Source organism: Odocoileus virginianus, unplaced genomic scaffold (genome assembly GCF_023699985.2).
Source record: "Odocoileus virginianus isolate 20LAN1187 ecotype Illinois unplaced genomic scaffold, Ovbor_1.2 Unplaced_Scaffold_1, whole genome shotgun sequence".
Lineage (NCBI taxonomy): Eukaryota > Metazoa > Chordata > Mammalia > Artiodactyla > Cervidae > Odocoileus > Odocoileus virginianus.
The window spans coordinates 5,843,919-5,865,104 of record NW_027224263.1 but is presented as its reverse complement, the minus strand read 5'-3'; the positions used below and the strand labels follow the sequence as shown (position 1 = coordinate 5,865,104).

The following is a 21,186-nucleotide window of genomic DNA, read 5'->3' as shown; positions in this document are numbered from 1 at the left end:
TTGCTGTGTAGAGTTTTCTCTAGTTGTGGCGAGCAGCAGGGCTACTCTCTAGTTGCAGTGCACGGGCTTCTCATTGCAGTGGCTTCTCTTGTTGTGGAGCATGGGCTTCAGAAGTTATGGCTCCTGGACTCTAGATCACAGGCTCAATAGTTGTGGTGCATGGACTTAGTTGCTCCACAGCATGTTGGATCTTCCTGGATCAGGGATGGAACCTGTGTCTCCTGCATTGGCAGGTGGATTCTTTACCACTGAGCCACCACGGAAGCCCAATGGTGGTCTTGAAAGGCTGCCAGAGGAATTTAGGAGCTGGTAGGCTATGAGGAAGCTATGGGAGGTATTTAAGCATGTGACTAGCTCAGTAAGAAATTTCTCTAATAGTAATCTAGAGAACACATGCATGGAAGAGATGAAAGTCCACAAGTTCATTTAAGAAGTGATTGCATTAACCTAGGTCAGAGGCATGTCTCCTTCTTTTTCTGTTTAATATGACTTAGTCCCTGTTGAGTTGGGTCAGACCAACTGATCTAGAAGATGACTATTTGCATTCCACTTCAGGCTATATGGCCTGCTAAAGTGATATCCATTTTTAAAGCAAATAATGTCCTTAGTCTACAACAAACTGGTTATCTGAATGTTTCAGATTGTTCAGTGAGTTTCTGAACAAGAGAAATAACCCAGGGAAAGTAGCTTCTAATGACATTGTCTTGAACCAACACAGGTCTACTTTGAAGCATTAAATTAATGTCACATCATGTTGGATGGCACTCAGATTGGACACGCAATGAGGATTTGTTTTGAAAGTATCTGGAGAAAATTACACAGTACAATTGGATTACAAGCAGCCTGGGAATATTTATGGAGTTACAAGTTCTAGATAATACATTTAAGCAGCCCAGTCTATGCACAAGCAGTGAGTTGGATTTGCCTAGAGGAGTGTGACAAAATGAGGCACTAGTGCATTTATCCCCTTTTACCTCTCCAGGCAGACTTTGCCACTTCTCAACCCAACCTCAAGTCAGATACTCCCATGAGAATTTCAATTGTACAAGTCCTCTCTAAGTTTGGATAATAGGGTAAAGAAGTGGAAATGGTGGTAAGTAAAAAAGTCACAAGGCCTACCTAGGCAAAAGAAACCCATAGAGAAGGAAACATCAGGAGAGGCAGATGTGACCAGATAATTACTTTCCCTGGAACTTGGAGATGCGATGGCAGTTGTTATGAGTGACTAATGCTCCTCATAAGAAAACAAAGAATAAAAAAAATACTGAATGGGAGAAGGTATTTCCAAATCATATATTTGATAAGGGGTTAATATCCAAAATATGTAAAGAACTCATACAACACAACAATGAAAAAAATCAAATGACCTGATTAAAAAATGGGCAGAGGACCTGAATAGTACTTTTCCTAAAGAAGACATACAGATAGGCAATAGGTATATGAAAAGAAGCTCAACATCACTAATTATCAGGGAAATGCAAATCAATACCACAAAGAGATATCACCTCACCCCTATCAGAATGGCTATTGTAAAAATACACAAGAAATAACAAATGTTGGATGTGCTGAAAAGGGAACCCTAAGCACTTTTTGTGGGAATGTGAAATGCTGTGGCCACTATGGAAACAGTATGGATACTCCTCAAAAGATTAGGAATAAAACTACCACATGACCCAATTATTCTACTTTTGGATATTTACCCAAAGAAAACAAAAACACTAATTCGAAAAGATATTTACCCTTATATTCACTGCAGCATTGTTTGCAATAGGCAAAACATGGAGACAACCTAAGTGTCCATTGATGGATGAATGGATAATGAAGACACAATATATGTACACAGTGAAATGCTACTTGATCATAAAAAAGAAAGAATTCGACCATTTTTGACAACATAGGTGGACTTTAAAAATATTATGCTAAGTGAAATAAGTCAAATGAAGAGATACAAATGCTGTATAACTTCATGCATATATGGAATCTAAACAGAGCAAATGAACAAGTAAACTCAAAACGGATTAGCAGTTACCAGAGGGGAAGGGAGTTGGAGATAGGGGAAATAGGTGGTGGATGATAACTATACTTGTGGTGGTGATCACTTTGTAGTGTATACAGATGCCAAATTATAATGCTGTTACCTGAAACTTATATAGTAAAAAAAAAAAGAAAGAAAGAAACAAGGAATAGGAGGCTAGAGTAGGCCCAAGTGTCACCTATTGAGAGGTACTGATCGGGTAGAGAGGGAGGTGGGAGGGGGGATCAGGATGGGAAATACATGTAAATCGTGGCAGATTCATGTCAATGTATGACAAAACCCACTACAATATTGTAAGGTAATTAGCCTCCAACTAATAAAAATAAATGAAAAAAAATAATTCATTTTGTATGTTCAATGAATTTTTAATAAGTGAACAAATATAGGCACTAAAGAATCACCAGTAAATAGAAATACCTGCCTCCATGGAGCTTACATTCTAATGTGGGACTAGAGTAGGCAAGAGACAAAATAAACAGACTCCCTAGATGATTTCATCCAGATTCATGGTTTTATTTACCATCTATATTTTGATTCCTAAATGTACATATCTAGCCCTGATGTCTTCCCGGGACTCCAGATTTATTTACTTGATTGCCAATTCAGTGTCTTCACTTAGGTCTTATAGGCCTATCAAGTAGAATATGACCAAAACAGAATTCTTGTATCCATCCCCCCCAACATCTGTTTCTCCTATCACATACTCCATCTTGATAAATGATGTCCTTCAGTTGCTCAGATCAAGACCTGAGAGTCATTCTTGATTGTTAACTTTTCTTCACCCTCCAGTCTATCAGCAAATCTTGTAAGTTCCACCATCAAAATACATGTTGGATCTCTCCATTTCTTGCCACCTCCATGACTATCATCCTATCAAGCTGTTATCTCTCACCTGAAAAACTGCAAGCCTAAAAAACTTACTACTTGGTCACTCTTCCTCCACTTTTTTCTTCTTATAATTTATTTTCCACACAATAGTCAAAATGATCTTACATACAAAGAATTATATCACATCACTCCAGCACTTAGAAACTAAAGTATTCCCATGAATTTGAGAAGTAAACAAAAATACTTTTTCAAGGCCTCCAACAGAGTCTGGTCAAGATCTGGCCCCAGCATCCTTCTACAGCCTCATCTCCTAGTAGTCTCTCTTACTGTTTTGATCAGTAAGCTCAAAGTACTCCGGTCACCTTTCTTCTTCTTCTTTTTTAATTGAAGTATAGTTGATTTACAATATTGTGTTAGTTTCAGGTATACAGCAAAATATTCAATTTATACATACACATATTTACAAATATGTATTTCACATTATACATATAATCCCAAAGAAAGTCAATCCCGAAGAATGCTCAAACTACCACACAATTGCACTCATCTCACACGCTAGTAAAGTAATGCTCAAAATTCTCCAAGCCAGGCCTCAGCAACATGTGAACCATGAACTTCCAGATATTCAAGCTGGATTTAGAAAAGGCAGAGGAACCAGAGATCAAATTGCCAACATCTGCTGGATCATCAAAAAAGCAAGAGAGTTCCAGAAAAACATCTATTTCTGCTTTATTGACTATGCCAAAGCCTTTGACTGTGTGGATCACAATAAACTGGAAAATTCTGAAAGAGATGGGAATACCAGACCACCTGACCTGCCTCTTGAGAAACCTGTATGCAGGTCAGGAAGCAACAGTTAGAACTGGACATGGCCCAGGAATCCCGCTGCTGGGCATACACACTGAGGAAACCAGAATTGAAAGAGACACATGTACCCAATGTTCATCACAGCACTGTTTATAATAGCAAGGACATGGAAGCAACCTAGATGCCCATCAGCAGACGAATGGATAAGAAAGCTGTGGTAAATGGTACATATACACACTGGAATATCACTCAGCCATTAAAAAGAATACATTTGAATCAGTTCTAATGAAGTGGATGAAACTGGAGCCAATTATACAGAGTGAAGTAAGCCAGAAAGAAAAACACCAATACAGTATACTAATGCATATATATGGAATTTAGAAAGATGGTAATGATAACCCTGTATGTGAGACAGCAAGAGAGACACAGATGTATTGAATAGTCTTTTGAACTCTGTGGGAGAGGGCGAGGGTAGGATGATATGGGAGAATGGCATTGAAACATGTAAATTATCATATGTGAAATGAATCGCCAGTCCAGGTTTGATGCATGACACAGGATTCTCATTGCTGGTGCACTGGGATGAAGCAGAGGGATGGGATGGGGAGGGAGTTGGGAGGGGGGTTCAGGATGGGGAACGCATGGACACCCATGGTGGATTCAAGTAAATGTATGGCAAAACCAATACAATATTGTAAAGTAAAATAAATAAAAAATTTAAATTAAAAAAAAGAATGATCAAAAAAAAAAAAAAAAGAACTGAACATGGAATAACAGACTGGTTCCAAATAGGAAAAGGAGTACGTCAAGGCTATATATTGTCACCCTGCTTATTTACCTTATAGGCAGCGTACATCATGAGAAATACTGTGCTGGAAGAAGCACAAGCTGGAATCAAGATTGCTAGGAGAAATATTAATAACCTCAGATATGCAGATGACACCACCCTTATGGCAGAAAGTGAAGAGGAACTAAAAAGCCTCTTGATGAAAGTGAAAGAGGAGAGTGAAAAAGTTGGCTTAAAGGTCAACATTCAGAAAACTAAGATCATGGCATCTGGTCCCATCACCTCATGGGAAATAGATGGGCAAACAGTGGAAACAGTGTCAGACTTTATTTTTGGGGCTCCAAAATCACTGCAGATGGTGACTGCAGCCATGAAATTAAAAGACGCTTACTTCTTGGAAGGAAAGTTATGACCAACCTAGATAGCATGTTAAAAAGCAGAGACATTATTTTGCCAACAAAGGTCCATCTAGTCAAGGCTATGGTTTTTCCAGTGGTCATGTACGGATGTGAGAGTTGGACTGTGAAGAAAGCTGAGCGCCGAAAAATTGATGTTTTTGAACTGCGGTGTTGGAGAAGACTCTTGAGAGTCCCTTGGACTGCAAGGAGATCCAACCAGTCCATCCTGAAGGAGGTAAGTCCTGGGTGTTCATTGGAAGGACTGATGCTGAAGCTGAAACTCCAATACTTTGGCCACCTGATGCGAAGAGTTGACTCATTGGAAAAGATCCTGATGCTGGGAGGGATTGGGGGCAGGAGGAGAAGGGGACGACAGAGGATGAGATGGCTGGATGGCATCACCGACTCGATGGGCATGAGTTTGAGTATACTCCAGGAGTTTGTGATGGACAGGGTGTCCTGGCGTGCTGCGATGCATGGGGTCTGAAAGAGTCGGACATGACTGAGCGACTGAACTGAACTGAACTGAGTTCACTGCTCTGAACTTTCATATTATCATATTTAAATGGAAAAATGACACCTGTCCCATAAGGTAGTAATCGTTAAATACCAGAAACACATATTCTATTTTTTAGAAATGTGAAATTCAATGAGTATCATTAACACAGCACTGAGCACAGTGTCTGACATAAGCTGATTATTCATTCCTTTTCTCTAGATGCACACAAAGCCAGATTTTATGCCCAAAGGGATGAATCTTCTACTCATAGGAAAGCTTAAATTCTACAGGGTTTTCCTTGTGAAAGTAAATGAGGTGGCTGGAATGCAGTCATAGTTGGCTTATCACTGAGATGGAGATACAACAGAACCAGTTCCATGTGAGGTGTGTACCAGAAATCAGTGAGCAGGAAGCGGGTTCTAACAGACTGCAGAATAAAGTCAAAATCAGAAGCAATTCCAATGATTTAGTGCATGACTATTCAAAATTATAGAGGCAATCAATGACTGGAAAGTGTGGTCCAGATACCAAGTTAGTTCTGCTGATTCTACTAAATGGTATAACTCACTTCCAGGACTTTTGCTTGTAAAGTATGGGCAGTGACCTTTGTACAAAGGTGACACTGAAGATTCATGACGCAATAATCCATTGAATGTTATTCCATTTTCCTGGCCAGATGAAGCCTGAATATTCACAGTGAGGGAAGGAAGCATGAGAAGGCTTTACAACGGAGAAGGCTTTGCAAATGCAACACGTGCTTCCAGAGCTCTCCCAAGGGCATGAGGTGTTAGATTTTGCCAAGATGCTGATATATCTTAAATTCTCTATTTTGTTTCAGCGATGTCTGTCATGGTCATAGACAAGATGGTGCTGGTGAAGACATTCCAGAGCCCACAAAAAGGGTGACATTTGCTTTAAACATCATGCATAGAGGGGAAGGCAGTGACATAGGTCTCATGTGTTGCAAACTGAACAGAATGGAGGTGGGTGAGAATTAGGTCAATCATACCATCTTCTCTTTCTAAAGGTGTACATCAGGGTCTCATGCCTACAGTCATGTGTTGTGTCTTCATCCAGGGCAGTATACTCTGATGGTTACAATTAACTATGTGGTATTAAAAGAAGCTATTACTTATGCTATGTACCATGGTACTGGGTATGAGTGGAAGGAAGTACAGGAAATGAAAATCATAGGTCTTTAGAAATGTTATTAGAGTTGTGGACAAACGAGAGAGAGAGAGAAACAGGGAGACTTTTGAGACAAGGTTCCAGGGAGGACAATCTTCAGTGAATTCACTGCAGTTCACACTGTGACTTCTGACATTGCATGGTGAGAGTCTTATTTTGTTTCCAGTGTGCTCAGAGGTGATTAGGGTCTGGAGGGTGGATGATATTAAAACCACAGAAACTGAGGTATAAACCAAACACCTATTTAATCACTTATAATGAGAATTAACTGCAAAGGAGGCTAGAATACTTCATGTCAACTAGTTAGCAAGTTTCCTCCCTGTAACTAAGTTTATGTGGGAAAGTAATTATAATCAGGTTAATTCTTAGAGCATGGAGTCAGTTAGGTTCAGTTCAGTTGCTCAGTCATGTCCGACTCTTTGTGACCCCATGGACTGCAGCACACCAGGTCTCCCTGTCCATCACCAACTCCCGGAGTTTACTCAAACTCATGTCCATTGAGTCAGTGATGCCATCCAATCATCTCATCCTCTGTCGTCCCCTTCTCCTCTCGCCTTCAATCTTTCCCAGTGTCAGGGTCTTTTCAAATGAGTCAGCTCTTCGCATCAGGTGGCCAAAGTATTGGAGTTTCAGCTTCAGCATCAGTCCTTCCAATGAACATTCAGGACTGATCTCCTTTAGGATGGACTGGTTGGATCTCCTTGCAGTCCAAGGGACTCTCAAGAGTCTTCTCCAACACCACAGTTCAAAAGCATCAATTCTTTGGCACTCAGCTTTCTTCACCATCCAACTCTCACATCCATACATGGTTAGTGAAAAAGCCATAGCCTTGACTAGATGGACCTTTGTTGGCAAAGTAAGGTCTCTGCTTTTTAATATGGAGTCATGGAGTGTTAGTTGACAATCTTAATGGCTTAGCAACCTAATGCCATTAGGCACAAAGTGGGATGACCGGTGCCTCTATCCCATTGTATATGGACCTGCCAAATTGCCTGTGGGTTAGTGTTCCCTCTCTGACACGAGAGATTACTTATATCCTATGGCTCTTTAATTACTCCCTCCTACTTCTATATCCCATGCAAACCATTCTCTTGTTAACAATTCCTTCTTCATACTTGTAAAATGATTAGATTATTTCTTGCTTGCTTGCATCAACCATGTAGCACATTTGCCCCCCTCTGAAACTACAACCTTGATTGGACCTCGGGGTTCCCCAAGCCTTTGCAATTGCAGACTGAATCTTTGAGTAGGGTACATGTCATTTGCTCTCTGTAGATTTTAATTAGTTTCACTCTGAGATAAATTCACTTAGGTATAGGAATCATCCATGTAACTTTATGCTAACTCATTCTAATTGAAGAGGATGGTATCACTACCACAGCTTGTTTAAGTGGCAAACAAAATGGTCACTAGCTAGTGGGCAGGAAAGCATTGACCTAGCATCCTCTTCATATGCTCAGTCTGGCTGTTGGATTACCTCACACAGAGTACAAGAAGTCCCTGATTGGGAAATTCTCAACAAGTGGCTTCTAGGAGTAGGAGGTGAACTGAACTTCATAGCCCACAGGTAACTGTCTGTTCTTAGAGGCTATGAAATCTGGAGAAGAAGGTAATGTTGCTGCAGAAGGAAAGTCTTCTGCATAAAATAAAGTGTGTGTGTGCTAAGTCGCTTCAGTCATCTCTGAATGTTTGTGACCCAGTGTACTCTAGCCCACCAGGTTCCTGTGTCCAGGCAAGAATCTTCCAGGCAAGAGTACTGGAGTATGTTGCCTTTTCCTCTCCAGGGGATCTTCCTGACCCAAGGATCAAACTCACATCTATTGGCTCCTGCATTGGCAGCCAGGATCTTTACCACTAGTGCCACCTGGAAAGTCTGCATAACATAAAGGGACATTTTATATGTCAAAAGTACATGTACATAAAAATTAATGATAAATTGTGGTTGTCAATGTTTAGTTGTTAAATCATGTCCACCTCTTTGTGACCCCATGGACTGTAGCCCACCAGGTTCCTATATCCTTGGGATTTTGCAGGCAAGAATACTGAAGTGGGATGTCATTTCTTTCTCAGTGGATCTTCCTGACCCAGGGATTGAACCCATGTCTCCTACTTGGTAGGCAGATTCTCTACCACGGAGATACCTGGGAAGTCTGTGATAAACTGTGGCACTAAGATAAAGAAAGATTGGTGGTTAAGTCAATTGAATGCTCCTATCAACATACCAGGACCACACTGGAGTCAGTAAGGAAAGAGACTGGAGGCCATTGGGTTAGTCCTTTATGACAGAATTGGTGGTGCTAGATCAGGATACCTGCAGGTAATGCCAGAATCACTTAAATTTCAAATAGAGCTACCTGTTAGAGTCTCTCAAATAATCCCAACACTTGTGGGAATTTCTCAGCACAGGGGAACTATGTGCATTCAGGTCTCCTTGTTGTGAGAACATATGCAGTAAGGTGGATATATAGCAAGCTATTGGTAAAGCAGACTCCGTGCAAATACAAATAAGAATTGCCACAGTGGTTAGTAAGGCGCTGATAAGTGAAAATATCTGTTTGCTAGTGCTTTAAGCTAAGGGTAATAAGGTCCTAGTTGGATCTAGGTACTGTTAAACCACAATTTTCTAGGACAAGCTACAGCGATGCTTCAAGTTCTGAGTGGCCTTGCTGGATGCTAGGAAATACTGATTAACTAGTATTACATCAAGGAATCCATTATGGGAACATACTCTAGCATGAAGAATCAGGGAACAAAGAGCAGATCACTACCAGAATACACCAATTATCACTGCATAACCTTAACATCTTCAGGGATTTTTCCTTTTCAGCCTAGCCCTGCTTTTGTTCAGTAGCATTAGGAATCCATACACAGAGTGGAGCTATGCCAAAAACACAGTACAAACAATCGCACCCTCATTTCATGGGTTTTATGGACAGATGGTGTTGATGTATGTGTGCTGTATGCTTAGTTGTGTCCAACTCTTTGTGACCCCATGGTCTGTAGCCCCCAGGCTCCTCCATTTATGGAAATTCTCCAGGGAAGAATACTGGAGTGGATTGCCATGCCCTCCTCCAGGGGAACTTCCCAACCCAGGGATTGAACCCGGATCTCCCACATTGCAAGAAGATTCTTTACTGTCTGAGCCAACAGGGAAGCCCATTGATGTATATACCCCAGGATCTTAAACATGAGATGGTTCAGAAAATTGTCTGCCATTAACTACTCTTTAAGATCCTCAACTAGTTAAGGGGTCCCCAGAGGTTATCTATAGGGGTAGAGCTTAGCATCAAGGGGCAGAGATCCTAGATCATGCTGAGGCCTCTAGAGTCAGAAACTACTGAAGCGCCTGATCCTCAGTGTTTAGTGAGATTTAGTCAGCCAGGTCCCCTATATCCGGAAGCAAGGACATGCTTCAGACATAGTCATTATGATGTAACACATTCTCCAACTCTCACTAAATAGTTATGAGAGGTCATCATCCCAGAGCATTTTGACTTGGACATAAGGCATGCTGGAACCTGAAGTAGGTTTGAAGCAAAAGGGAGGCAGCTAGGGCTTGGCTAAAAACATGCACCAACCTGAAGGGCTAATTCTCAAAGAAGTGTACCCAAAGTTCCAAGCAGAGAACTTGGAGGTCAATACCATCAAGTCTGTCAATAGCAAAAGTTTCAGGTGGTTGGGCAAGCAGAAGCATTTAAATAGTAATAAAATAAATTATCATATGAAATGGTGGCAGAACTGTGTTTCCATGACAGTTGGTTTATTTTAAGGTATAACCTAGTCAACAGGTGGATCAGGATTCAGCTTCTAGTAGAAAATGTTGGTAGGATATGGAAATGCAACTGGGACTTCAGCCAAGAGTCCTAAAAAAAAACAAACAGGGAACTAGCATACAGACCCATGAGAGTGAGGGTGAGAGGCTTCGGGCCAAGTGTAGGCATAAAGACTAGGGCCACAAAACTCAACCCTGGTGTCTATTACCCATTGGTGAGGATGAAGTTTTCCAATGCATTGCCAGAGTGGTTTCCATTGGGTCCGAATGAGCAGACTTTTTCCTTCAGGCTTTCAGTACTCTTGGAAAGTTAGTCCCAGGTGCAGAAAGTGCATGGAAGTTGTTTTCATCATTGTTGGATCAGGTCTGGTGATGGGTCAGCAAATGAAAAAGATCTGGTTGTTGAAATTCTCAGAAGCATGAATTTCCGACTGTCTGTAAAGTGGTATCAGTTCCCCACCTGTATTTTAAACGTTAATGCAGGCTATCAAACAGTAAGGCTGGAGGTGAGAGAGTATGTTAACAATGTGACTTGCCTGGGTTCCTCTTACTGATGAGTTGGGTTGCTTATCTTTGCTGGGGCTTGAGAACTTTCGGCAAGGCAATCAGTTGTGAACTGGCCACTGTGGCTGCAGTAGAGGCATGGCTGAACTTTTTGCAGGCGGGCTCTTTTGATTGGAATGACAGGTGTCTCACTTCCTTGCAGCTGTGTAGGGTCTTCGTTGGATGCTGGCTGTGTGTGGTTGGAGAAGCTTGGTAGAAGATCTGGCTGGTCACTACATTTCTTGCTGAACTGAATACACTGAGTCATGACATGTTTTGGGAGATTGCCCATCAGATCTGCGTCACTAACTTCATCCTGAATGGAGTCAGCTAGTTCTTCTTGGAAATGATCCCTCTGACTGGATTCATCATATCTTAGATTCTCAGGAAGGAGCTGAAAAGTTGTGTCATCCTGCTGAGAAACGTTGTCTTCTTTGTCAACCTTTGTATTCACCAGGGGGTTCATTTTCTCTTCTGTGGGCTCACCAAATGACTGCTGGAACTCAAGAAGAAAGTTCTCATACTACTTCAACAGCAATAGGGTAGGAGGTGATTCTGAGTAACTCTCTATTGCATCTTCTGGAATAAAATGGGACTAGGCAGAATTGAGTACCAGAACTGGATACCAGTGGCAGACAGAGGTTTTGCTCTGTGATCAGAGGGACAGCGTCACGAGCAAGTAGCCAAAGCTGTTAGCTGTTAGGTCACAAAGGTATGTTGAGAGTTCAGAAAAGTTCAAAACTGTTATCCACTGTTCAATGTTGCCTCTTCTTTAGAAAAATGCCAATATTATCCCCATTTAGAAGAAATAAATTACCTGAAGGCACACAGAAGATTTGGAATTAAGAAGATAAAGGAAACAGATATAGTAGATTACTTTCATCATTCCTTTGATAATATAGGGGCATTTTGCCCTCAGACTAAGCCTTTGGTTCTACATTTTCCTTCTTTATAAGAGAATCAAACAAGTTTACAACCCAAACTGATCTTAGAAATCATCCAGACTACATTCATAATTTCACAGAGAAGAAAAACAGACTCAGAGAGGTAAAAATATTTATCCAAGGACACACAACCAGCTAATATCAGAGATGTCATGTTCATCAGGACTGCTGTCCAAAACAGCACTTCCTCTGGGACTCCAAATGAAGTCGTGCTTACATTACTTTGGCATAATGACAGTTCTTGGCCCTGGTCATGCCATAAACTCCCAGGGAACCAGTAGCTTTGGCATCTCTAGGGAGGTTGTTGGAAATATAGACCCTAAGACCCCATCCCAGACCTACTGGATGAGTATTCCATTTTAACAAGATTCTCTAGGTGATTTGAGTATTCACTGAAGTTTGAGAAGTGCTGCTCTAGAGAACAGTCAGTCAGAAATGGAATACTTACTGGTTGAACTTGATCCTCAGTGCTCCAACCATAGTCTGCAGTTCTGAGGGGATCTGGTTGCTGTACTGGTTGTTAATTTTTTCTGGCTTTCTAGTCTGTCTCTGAGGTCACATGGTTGCCATGGAGATGATTAAGACATCACAGGCAAGGTGAAGAGGTGAGATTGAGAACCTAGGCAACAAGAACAAAATATTCTTAAAGTATAAAGTTCACAATGCTTAGTCTTCCCTGCATTGATAACAAGAGTTAAGAAACCAGGAGGCACTTAAAACACACCCCAATCATTTGTATATTGGTTGAACTTTTCTGATACATATTGAATTCCCTTTATTGTCCTTTCCTTGTGCCATGTAGCATTTAAATTGTCCCTTTGTGGGCAAAAAATGTGTATCACTGAATGCAAGATTTGATTCCCTAGGTTTTATGTGATGGCACCTTGTCTCTAGACCTGTGGAAGATATTATTGGAAGAATTAATTAGTTAAACAATCCTGGCAGAAACTTGGGCTGGAAACTTACCCAAATCATCAGCTGGATGATTTGATTGAAGACTTGTTTGCCACTCAATTTTCTCTTTCATGTATTAAGAATGACTATTTTGTCTACCTAAAAGGGGTGTTACGATGAAACAATGACTGTTGTTGTTAATGAAACAACAATGGTGTTGTTAATGAAACAATAGATAGGTGCTCTGAGTAGCAGCAAAAAATGAGTGATTTGCTTTCAAGTTTGTTCCAATGTATGTGTACAATGACAATGGTGAGGATCTTCCCTCATTGCATAATACTGAAGTAGGAAGAAACTGTCATACATCCTTTCTTCTTTTCCATATCTCACCTACCTATTTTCTTATTTACCTTTGAGAGATCTTTCACTTTCCAGGGCCATCCACGAGTTTATTACTGCCTACCCAGCTAGGTATCAACAAATAAAAGATGTTAATTAATTATCGAAGGTTAATGATTGACCTTTATCAAGGCATTCCATTTGTGTGTGTGTGTGTGTGCAATTTTATTCTGGTGAGGGTACAGTGGTAGCTCATTGTGGTTTCCTTTACATTTATCTGATTATTAGTGAAGTTAAGACTTTTTTCATGTTATTGGCTATTTTTTGGAATGTCTATTCAAGCCTCATGTCTAATATTCTGTTGATTTATTTGTGTCTCTTTCTTTTTGAACTCGGTTGTTGTTGCTTAGTTCCTAAGACATGTCTGACTCTTGTGTAAACCTTATCAATTCTAGATACAATTCCCTTATGAGTTATATGAAATGAAAATATCTTCTTCCACTGTAGGGTTTTCATTTCCTTAAAGATGTTTTTTGATGAGCAGAGTTTTAAAATTTTAGTATAACTCATTTAATCAGCCTTTCCTTTAACAGTTGATTGGTTTCTTCTGCATTTTCTTTAAGAAGTCTTTGCCTGCCCCAAGATTATGAAAATGTTTTTTTTCTAAGTTATCTTCTAAAACCTTTCTTATTTTTAAACTTAGCTTTATAAAATGCTTGGAGTTGCTATGTGAATATGGTTTAGAGTACAAGTTAAAGTTCATTTTTGTTCTATATAAATATCCAGCTGACTGAAGATTATTCACTGAAAAGAGAGTCCATTTTTCATTGCTCTGGGGTGCCACCTATATGATGCATCAAGAAAAAAAACTATCCCTTGGAGCTCCAGTTATATATTTTAAAAATATTCTGTATATCTTTTATGGTGTTTTCTGTAATTTCTGCCCACTGTGTTTGTGTCCTTCATTTATTTTCTTCTGAGTTATCTTCTGCCTTATTATTTCTCTCTTCAACTGTGTCTAATCTGCTATTAAACTTACTCATTGGGATTATTTCTGTTATTATATTTTTTATTGCTACTTTCCATTCGGTTCTCCTTTACATTTTCAACTTCCCTGACCAAATTCTCTATCTCGTTATACAAATCCTTTCACATATCAGCTATTTAACAACCACAAGACATTCCATTTTTTCTCTCAAATTTAATGTGTATAAGAATCCTCTTGATCCCAGTCTATAGCAACTTATTTTTCATTTATTTTTATTAGTTGGAGGCTGATTACTTTACAATATTGTAGTGGGTTTTGTCATACATTGACATGAATCAGCCACAGATTTACATGTATTTCCCATCCCGATCCCCCCCTCCCACCTCCCTCTCTACCTGATCCCTCTGGGTCTTCCCAGTGACAAAATGCAAAGGAGAAAAGGAAAGGTGTTCCCATTTGAATGCAGATTTCCAAAGAATAGCCAGGAGATATAAGAAAGCCTTCCTCAGCGATCAATGCAAAGAAATAGAGGATAACAATAGAATAGGAAATACTAGAGATCTGTTCAAGAAAATTTGAGATACCAAGGGAAGATTTCATGCAAAGATGGGCTCAATAAAGGACAGAAGTGGTATGGACCTAACAGAAGCAGAAGATATTAAGAAGAGGTGGCAAGAATACACAGAAGAACTGTACAAAAAAATCTTCATGACCCAGATAATCACAATGGTGTGATCACTGACCTAGAGCCAGACATCCTGGAATGTGAAGTCAAGTGGGCCTTAGAAAGCATCACTATGAACAAAGCTAGTGGAGGTGATGGAATTCCAGTTGAGCTATTTCAAATCCTGAAAGATGATGCTGTGAAAGTGCTGCACTCAATATGCCAGCAAATTTGGAAAACTCAGCAGTGACCACAGGATTGGAAAAGTTCCATTTTCATTCCAATCCCTAAGAAAGGCAATCCCAAAGAATGCTCAGACTACCACACAATTGCTCTCATCTCACACACTAGTAAAGTAATGCTCAAAATTCTCCAAGCCAGGCTTCAGCAATATGTGAACTGAGAACTTCCAGATGTTCAAGCTGGTTTTAGAAAAGGCAGAGGAACAAGAGATCGAATTGCCAATATCTGCTGGATCATCAAAAAAGCAAGAGTTACAGAAAAACATCTACTTCTGCTTTATTGACTATGCCGAAGCCTTCGACTGTGTGGATCTCAATAAACTGTGGAACATTTTGAAGGAGATGGGAATACCAGACCATCTGACTTGCCTCTTGAGAAACCTGTATTCTGATCAGGAAGCAACAATTAGAACTGGTCATGGAACAACAGACTGGTTCCAAATAGGAAAAGGAGTACCTCAAGGCCGTCTATTGTCACCCTGCTTATTTAACTTATAGGCAGAGTACATCATGAGGAGTGCTGGGCTGGAAGAAACACAAGCTGGAATCAAGATTGCCAGGGGAAATATCAATAACCTCAGATATGCAGATGACACCACTTTTATGGCAGAAAGTGAAGAGGAATTAAAAGCCTCTTGATGAAGGTGAAAGAGGAGAGTGAAAAAGTTGGCTTAAAGCTCAACATTCAGAAAACTAAGATCATGGCATCTGGTCCCATCACCTCATGGAAAATATATGGGGAAACAGCGGAAACAGTGTCAGACTTTATTTTTTTGGTCTCCAAAATCACTGCAAATGGTGATTGCAGCCATGAAATTAAAAGACGCTTAGTCCTTGGAAGGAAAGTTATAACCAACCTAGACAGCATATTGAGAAGCAGAGACATTACTTTGCCAACAAAGGTATGTCTGGTCAAGGCTATGGTTTTTCCAGTGGTCAGGTATGGATGTGAAAGTTGGACTGTGAAGAAAGCTGAGCGCCAAAAAATTCATGCTTTTGAACTGTGGTGTTGGAGAAGACTCTTGAGAGTCCCTTGGACTGCAAGGAGATCCAACCAGTCCATCCTGAAGGAGATCAGTCCTGGGTGTTCGTTGGAAGGACTGATGCTGAAGCTGAAACTCCAGTATTTTGGCCACCTCTTGCGAAGAGTTGACTCATTGGAAAAGTCCCTGATGCTGGGAGGGATTGGGGGTAGGAGGAGAAGGGGACGGCAGAAGATGAGATGGCTGGATGGCACCACTGACTCAATGGACATGAGTTTGAGTAAACTCCGGGAGTTTGTGATGGACAGGGAGGCCTGGCGTGCTGTGATTCTTGGGTCGCAAAGAGTCGGACACGACTGAGTGACTGAACTGAACTGAACTGGGTATAATTCTCCGTACTATACAGTAATTCCTCGATGCTTGGCTATTTTATGTATAGTAATTTGTATCTGTTAACCTCATATTCATAATTTATCCCTTACCCCTGCTCCCTTTCCCCTTTGATAACCATAATTTTTTTTTCTGTATCTGAAGTGTGTTTGTGTTTTGTATATAGATTCATTTGTATTATTTTTTAGATTCCACATGTAAATGATATCATATAATTGTCTTTTTCTGTCTGACTTACTCAGTATGATCTTCTCTATGTCCATCTATGTTACTAATTAATTATTTTATTTTTTGTTTTTATGACTGAGTAATATTCCATTGTATGTATATAGCACATCTTCATAAGCCAATCATCTATTGGTGGGCAGTGGGGTTGATTCCATGTCTTAGCTATCATAAATAATGCTGCTATGAGAATTGGGTTGTGTGTATCTCACCAAGTTAGAGTTTTCATCTTTTCTGGATATATGGATCATGGTAGCTCAAATTTTAGCTTTTTTAAACAATCACCAGATTGTTTTCCATAATGGCTATACCAATTTATTTTCCTATCATCAGTGTAGGAGGGTTCACTTTTTCCATACTCTGTTCAGAATTTATTATCTAAAGACATTTTGATGATGGCCATTCTGATCAGTGTGAGGTGATACCTCATTGTGGTTTTGATTTGTATTTCTCTAATAATTAGAAATATTGAACATCTTTTCATGTGCCTGTCTGTCTTCTTTGGAGAAATGTCCATTTCAATTTTCTGTGCATATTTTGATTGGGTTATTCAGGGATTTTTTTGATATTGAGTTGTATGAGCTGTTTGTATATTTTTGAAATTAAGCCCTTGTCAGTTGCATTGTTTCCAAATATTTTCTCCCAGTCTGTAGGTTGTCTTTTTATTTTGTTGATAGCTTCCTTTGCTCTGAAAAAGCTTATACATTTTATTAAGTTCCATTTGTTTGCTTTTGCTTTAATTTCTTTTGCCATGGAAGACTGGTGTAAGAAAGTATCACCATGATTTACATACAAGCCTATTTTACCCATGTTCTTTTCTAGGGGTTTTTTAGTGTCATGTCTTATATTTAGGTCTTGAACCACTGAGTGTATTTTTGTATTTGGTGTGAAGAAGTGTTCTGATTTCATTGAGTTACATGTAGCTGTCCAGCTTCCCCTACACTGCTTATTGAAAAGACTGTCTTTTCTCCATTATATACTCTGCCTCCTTTGTTGTAGATTAATTGACCTTAGGTGTGTGGTTTATTTCTGGGTTCTCTATTCTGTTCCATTGATCTATATATCTATTTTTGTGCCAGTATCATGCTATTCTGATTTCTATAGCTTTGTAGTATAATCTGAAGTCTGGGAGATCGTACCTCCAGTTTTGTTCTTTTTTCCTCAGAATTGCCTTGAAAGTTCTGGGTTTTTTATGGTTCCATACACATTTTAGGATTATTTGTTGTAGCTCTGGTTAAAATGTTATGGGTATTTTGATAGGGATGACTAACTTTGTAGATTCCTTCAGGTAGCATGGCCATTTTAACATTAATTCTTCCAAATCAAGAGCATGAGATGTTTTTCCATTTCTTTGAATCATCTACAGTTTTCTTTATCAGTATTTTATACATTTCAGCATATAGGTCTTTCACTTCCTTAGTTTATTCCTAGGGGTTTTTTTTTAACTCAATTTTAAGTGAGACTTTTAAAAATGTTATGATATTTCATTGTTAGTATAAAGAAATGAAACAGATTTTTATATATTAATCTTATATCCTACTATCTTATTAAATTGATTTAATCTAATAATTTTGTGCAGAGACTTTAGAGTTCTCTATATACAGTCTTCTGAAAATAGTGACAGTTTAATCTCTTCCTTTCCAATTTGGATGCCTTTCTTTTTCTTGTCTGATTGCTGTGGTTAGGACTTCCAATACTATGTTGAATAGAAATTATGAGAATTGGCATCCTTGTCATATTCCTGAATTTAACGGGAAGGCTTTCAGCTTTTCACTTTTGAGTATGATGTTGAGTATGGGTTTATTGTAAATGGCTTTTATTATGTTGAGATATATTCCCTCTATACCCACTTTGGTGAGAGTTTTTATCATGAATGAATATTGAATTTTGTCAAATGCTTCTTCTGCATCTATTGAGATGACCATGGATTTTGTCTTTCCTTTTGTTCTCATAGTGTATGACATTGATTTTCTGTGTGTTAAACTATACTTGCAACCCTGCAATGGCTCCAAAGTTTCTTGGTGTATGATCCTTTTCATATATGGTTGGATTTGTCTTGCCAATATTTTGTTAAGGGTTTTTATATCTATATTCATCATAGATATTGCCCCATAATTTTCTTTTTTTGTATTGTATTTTCTGGTTTAGGTATCAAGGTGATGGTGACTTTATAGCATGAATTTGGCAGTGTTTCCTCATCTTCTGTCTTTTGGAATATTTTGAGAAGGACAGATATAAGTTCTCTGTCTGTTGGGTAGAATTCTCCAGTAAATCTCTCTGGTCCTGGACTTTTGTTCGCAGGGAGCCTTTTTTTTTTTTTTTTTTTGACAGAGTCTATTTCACTTTTGGTGCTCTGTTTGTTCAAAGTATCTGTTTCTTTTTGGCTCAGTTTTGGCAAGCTGTATGTTTCTAGAAACTTGTTCATTTCTTTAGGTTGTCCAATTTAGCTGTTCACACTATTGTTTTTTTTTTTTTAATTTCTGTCTTATCAGTTATTTCTCCTGTTTCATCTCTTATCTTGTTTATTTTGCTCCTCTCTCTTTTCTTCTTTGTGAACCTGGCTAGAGTTTTGCAAATTTTGTTTATCTTAACAAAAAACCAGATCTTGGCTTCATTGATTTTTTTCCCTATTTTTAAATTTCCATTTAATTTTTTTCTTCTCCATTTATTTTCTTCCTTTTTCTGAGTTTGGGTTTTGTTTTTTTTTCTAACTTTTTAGCTGGTAGATTAGGTTGTTCATTTGAGGGATTTTGTGTGTGTGTGTGTGTGTGTGAGTGTGTAAAGCCTTTGCTGCTGTGGAATTCCCTCTTAGAACTGCTTTAGATGCATCCAGTAGATTTTGTAAGGTTGTGTTTTCATTGCCATTTTTCATGAGGTTTTTTCTGATTTCTACATCATTTTCCTATTGGCTTTTTAAATAGAATATTTTTCAGTTTCCATTTGCTTGTTCTTTTCCCATTTTTATTCCTGTGTTTAATTTCTAGTTTCATATCATTGTGGTCAGAAAATATGCTTGAAATAGTTTCTATCTTCTTAAATATATTGAGGCTTGTTTTGTGACTTAGTATGTATTTTTTGGAGAGGAGAGGATGTAGTGCCCTGTAGATGTGAATTGAATTCAACTGGTCTATTGTGTCATTTAGGACCTCTGTTGCCTTATTGATTTTCTGTTTGTAAGATCCATCCATTGATCTCAGTGGGGGTATTAAAGCCTCTTACTATTCATAGTTTTGTATTTCTGTCAGTTTCATCCTTTATGTCTGTTCGTATTTATTTTATATGTTTAGGTGCTCCTATGTTGGTTATATATATGTTAACAAGTGTAATATCCTCTTCTTGAATTGATCCTTTTATCATTATATAGTTCTTCTTTGTCTTTCTTTATGGACTTTGTTTTAAAGTCTATTTTGTCTGATATGACTATTGCTATCCCTGCTTTCTTGCCATTTCCATTTGCAGAAAATATCTGTTTCCAAATCCTCACTTTCAGTCTGTGTCTTTGACACTGAAGTGGATCTCTTGTAGGCAGCATACTGCAGGTTCTTTTTCTTTTTTAAAATCCAATCTGCCTATATATTTTGATCAGAGCCCTTAGTCCCTTGAAGTAAACTGAGTTCCTTTCTTTTTGGTTTTTGTGAATCTATTGTGTGTTTTTGATTTTCAGCTACCATGGAGTTTAAGTATGTTGACTCATAATTATATCTACTCCCTTAATTGATAGTCATTCAAATTTGAACACATTAAAAAGATTTTTAAATTCCCTCTCCCATATTTTGTGATTTTGATGTCCTATCTTACATCTTCACACTTTTTTCCACTGTTTATTGCATTAATAGTTAAAATAGTTTTTACAATATTTTATTCTTTTTTTAATCTGTGTACTGGCTTTGTATTTAAGTGATCTTCTGTTCTTTTATACATTTGACTTTCCTATTATGATTTTCTTTTTTCTAAAGTTGTAGCTTCTTTTCTATTTATAAAATAACCTTTAATATTTCTTTTAGGGTAGGTTTAGTATTGCTGTATTCTTTTAGTTTTTGCTTGTCTGAGAAATTCTTTATCTCTCCTTCTATTCTAAATGATAATTTTGCTGGATTGAATACCCTAGATTGCATGTTTTTCCCTTCAGAACTTAGAATATATTTTGCCATTCCCTTTTGGCCTGCAAAGTTTCTGTAGAGGAATCAGTTTATGGAGTTTCCCTTGTAAATGACTCTTTGTTTTTCTCTTGCTGTCTTTAAATTCTCTGTTTAACTTTTGCCATTTTAATTATGATATGTCTTGGTGTGGGTCTGTTTGGGTTCATCTTGTTTGGGACCCTCTGTGCTTCCTGTACCTGGATATTTGTTTCCTTCTTTAGTTTTGTGAAGTTTTCAGTCATAACTTCTTCAGATACATTTTCAATCCCCTTTTCTCTCTTTTCTTTCTAGGACCCCTATTATGTGTAGGTTGGCATACTTTATATTATCCCATAAATTTCATATGTTTATTCCTTTATTATTTTTTTTTCTATTTGTTTTTTGTCTGCTGTTTTGATTGGGTGGTTTCCATTATTCTATCATCCAGGCCACTTATTCATTCTTCTGTATTATTTAATCTGTTATTCATTGCTTCTAGATTGGTTTTTATCTCAGCAATTGAGTTGGCTAATTTTTATTGG

General features: G+C 38.5%; 1 long non-coding RNA gene across 1 annotated transcript; it reads right to left on the bottom strand.

Annotated features, from left to right (window-relative positions):
* Nucleotides 1-10,269: 10,269 nt before the first annotated feature.
* LOC139033281 (uncharacterized) lies at nucleotides 10,270-12,414 on the bottom strand. Its single transcript, XR_011485885.1, has 2 exons — nucleotides 12,250-12,414; nucleotides 10,270-11,674 (listed from the first exon to the last, which is right to left on the bottom strand). It is a non-coding gene; the product is annotated as an uncharacterized lncRNA (long non-coding RNA).
* Between the last annotated feature and the right edge of the window lie 8,772 nt (nucleotides 12,415-21,186).